A 3684-nucleotide genomic window follows, 5' to 3' on the forward strand; every position below is an offset into this window, starting at 1 on the left:
TTTTTAAAGAAGTAAACCTGCAAGGCACAGTGACCTTGCTAATTGTGTAGATGTGAGAGGGGAATAGACTTCACATTCCAGTGCCTGCAGACTGCCTTGATCCTCACATGCTCCTATTCCAAACTGTGGTCAGAGCTTTCAGTGGTTTACAAGCTTGATTCACAACCCCATTTCTTCAAAAGTATTGTTTGTGCAGGGGAATTTATAGGAAGAAAAGATATTTGATAGGAATAAAAGTCATTTGAGGGATGAGGGCTTCTGGATGGAAGGAAGGAGTCTCCTATTAAAGTCACCTTACGCTGCTGAGGGATAAATCAGTCCCTCGAACATATTGCAGTCTGTTGTAAAAGCAGCTGATTAGTATGACTGAGAATCAAACTACACTCTGTTCTTACCCCTCACTGTGTTATTTTTCTCCCTTGCACTGAATTGTTCAAGCTGGAGCATTTTAAATTGAGCACTGATTTAAGAAAGGGAAGAATATACAAAAGGAGCACTATATTCCAAACATATCTTGCCTTTCAAACTTGGTGTTCCCCATCCACTTCAAAAAGAGGAAAATCATGAGTCCCAGAGGAAACCTTGCAAATGTGCATTTGCAAAGCGAAGTGTGCCACATGTACCCAGCTGGGAAGCAGAAACTCCCCTGCATCTCTCTTCTCAACACCCTGAGACCTGAGGGAGAATGCGTTTGCAAAATGATTGCTATGCCCAAGTCCACCCTGCTAACTAACTGGGGAATGGCAGACAGCATTCCAAAATGTAAAGGAAGACCCCCAACAGGAAGTCATTTCCTTCTCTAAGCTGCAATTGTGCAGGATTTTTTTTCTTCTTCCCCCTCAGGGGGATAGAGCATGAAAAGAAGGGACTTTTGACATCTGTTCTAGGTTTTTATTTTCTTAACTCTGCTGGTTGGGCTTTTTTCAAGATTCTTACCAGTGCCTATAGCTTAAGCACTCCTTATTTTCCTGAGAATAAATTGTCAGATCTGGTCTCATCCGTAAAATGAGAATGCCATCCACCTCTAACAGAAGCATTTACAGTCGAGAAGACACAGTATTGCAGAGTGGGTTTATGCCAAATTCCACTGCACCAAAGGAGCCCCACAGTTTTCTTTAATAGTCTTGAGAGGTGGCTGAACACAGATTTAAGTGGTTCTTTGCTACAGAAGTCAACAACAGTGATCAGGTGAAGCAATGCAGAAAAAAAAGGTGAAGAGTATGTGCTCTGAGGAGCTGGGTTGGTTTTCATATATTACCCACTCTATGTTTTCTTAGCAAAAAGACAAGAAACTTTGAGTCTGTCATGGTACTGTTACCATGTCAATAATAATAATAATAATAATAATAGTAATAATTTGGAGGCTGTATTAGCTAAAACTGATGTCATTTAAAAAAAGCAAACATGGAAACTTACTGTTCTTCTGACACAGGGCTAGTACTGGCCAAACTCTGCAATTTCTTTTTAAGAGAAATCCACCCTCCTTCCATCACTCCCAGGGGAGCTGACTGAGAGAGCTGCAGGAAAACCACCACAGTCAAGACTAGTAGCCAGTGCTCAGAGCACAAGGGATTCACATCATTATTAACACTACTGAAAAGTATTTGTGTTTACCAAGAGATGATCCCTGTCCCAGCCAGCTTCTAGCACTAAGTGCACTGTAAGATACAGCAGAAGGGGAGAGGGAAGGCAGGGAGGGCATTTTTCTGAGACCAAGGATGGCTTCTGCCATCCCAGCTGCCATGCTGTCACATCAAAACCTTTACTACATTCACTTCCATAGGCTGTGTATGACATAAGTGATCTTGACAAGAAAGGTAAATGGATGCTTCTGGAGAGCATTTCAAAATGTTGGGAGCTACAATGTCAAGTTACATGGAATCAGATTCATAGGAATCATATTTAGTTGTGTCATCATAATCTCCCTTGTGTTGCCAGAGCCTGCAGTTCTGGCAGGCACAACAAGGTTCACTCTAGGACAATTAAGCACCAATAACTGTTAAGTGTTGTCCTATCCTATATCACTCTAATTACACTGGGGGAAAAAAAATGGATTGTGTTGGGAAGAGCTGGTAAGCCCATCTCCAAAAGAAGCAGACTTTATAGTATTCAGCATAAAATCCACCACCCCACAGATGTCACTGTCAAGTTCCATGCTAAACTACTGCCCACAAGCAGTGAGACCATGTGCAGGGGGCTTGACATACATCTCTGTTCACTCTTAATCAGAGTTTAATCAGTGCTAGAGTAGTCAGTGGATCAGAAATACTGCATCTTAGGATCTTCATATGCTGAGGCACTGACCCAAAGCCAGGCAGGCTCCTCTGGTCGTGACCATGGCTTGGCTATGGGCTCAGGCACCCAGAGAAGTTCACATACAGCCCTTGCCGTGTGTCCCCTACAGTAAAATATTTCCTTTCTTTCCACTAACCATTTCAGGGACAGATGTCTCTTCCCATGGGAAAGCACCATGTCTAAGTGGGCTGCCAGAAGTAGCCATTTTGCATGTAGGGCAGCCAGCAATGCATCCACAGTGACCAGCTAGGCAGCCATGTTGAGGACAGGGCAGCCATGTTGAGAGCAACCATGATGAGGGCAGGGTGGCTGTGCTGAGAGCAGAACAGTCATGTTAAGGGTAGGGTGGCCATGCTGACTGTAGGGACAGCCATGGCAATGAGCAGGCTCCCTGCTGAGGCCCTGTCAGCAAGAGCCCAGCAGCAGAGCTCAGACAGGACTGAACACTGCACTGTGCTGTGCCTCACATACCCCCATACCACTTTGCATGTTTATATAAAGCCTTTTCATTGTTTTCCTTTCCAGAAAGAATGCTGCCAATCGCTGGAGGCAGACGTGTTTATCAATCTGTGTATCTTGAAGTCTGACATGAAATCTGCAGCCTCTGGTGCAGCTGAAAAACAAGCTGTCACCACCCAGCAAGCCAGAGGGGCCGGTGGGGAGCCAGCAAGACCCTGCCAAAAGCTACAAGATGAGGGAAAATCAAACTCAAGCTGAACATACCTTTTCCATCCACTCTGTTCAGTATTTGGTAGGGGTGTCCAAACAACTAATTGGCCAATTCTTATGCAAAAGATGACTTTATTTATTTATTTATTTATTTTTAATTTTTTAGAATTTCTCCCCACTCCATCTGTTTGGAAAACTGCTCTGCCCAGAAGCCCATGAGTATATCATTACATTAGACCTGAAAGTTCATGTCAGAGATATACGGCAGTCCTACCATGCTGAAGATTGCTCACTTCAGAGGCAAAACACACTCCAGTGGATCACTGCATTTCATAATCATCCCGAATAAAAAAATATAGGATAAACACTTCAAGCAGAGGCTTGACAGAGGGAGGCAGGGGGGAAGAGTGAGTCACAAGTTAAACAGACTTTTTGCTAGTGTTTTCAGGATACGTCTTCAGCTCCCAAACTGCTATAGTGTGAGAAGGGAGACAGAAACTTCTACTGTGGGGCAGAATAAGACACTGACCCTGGGATGATGGTGCAGTTTGCCCTTTCTGTCTGGCTCTTCCACCTCAATTTCAAGAAGAACCAGCTCTTGAAGTAGGAAAGAGGGAAAAAAATAGGTAATTTGCATGGAACTAATAAGCACAGGCCCTCAGAAGGACAAAAAGGAAGGGAGGGAGGGAGGAACGGAGGGAGGAAGGGAGGAAGGGAGGA

At 44.1% G+C, this 3684-nt stretch overlaps 1 long non-coding RNA gene across 2 annotated transcripts; it reads left to right on the plus strand.

Moving 5' to 3' along the window:
• The first annotated feature begins 1916 nt into the window (after nucleotides 1-1916).
• On the plus strand, nucleotides 1917-3342 carry LOC109368238. Of its 2 annotated transcripts, none has more exons than XR_002116069.1 (3): nucleotides 1917-1998; nucleotides 2821-3046; nucleotides 3131-3342. It is a non-coding gene; the product is annotated as an uncharacterized LOC109368238 (long non-coding RNA). The 2 variants fall into 2 exon arrangements; XR_002116068.2 differs by having other exon boundaries at nucleotides 1949-2072.
• Nucleotides 3343-3684: the final 342 nt, after the last annotated feature.

Source organism: Meleagris gallopavo, chromosome 6, assembly GCF_000146605.3.
Source record: "Meleagris gallopavo isolate NT-WF06-2002-E0010 breed Aviagen turkey brand Nicholas breeding stock chromosome 6, Turkey_5.1, whole genome shotgun sequence".
In the NCBI taxonomy this organism is placed as follows: domain Eukaryota; kingdom Metazoa; phylum Chordata; class Aves; order Galliformes; family Phasianidae; genus Meleagris; species Meleagris gallopavo.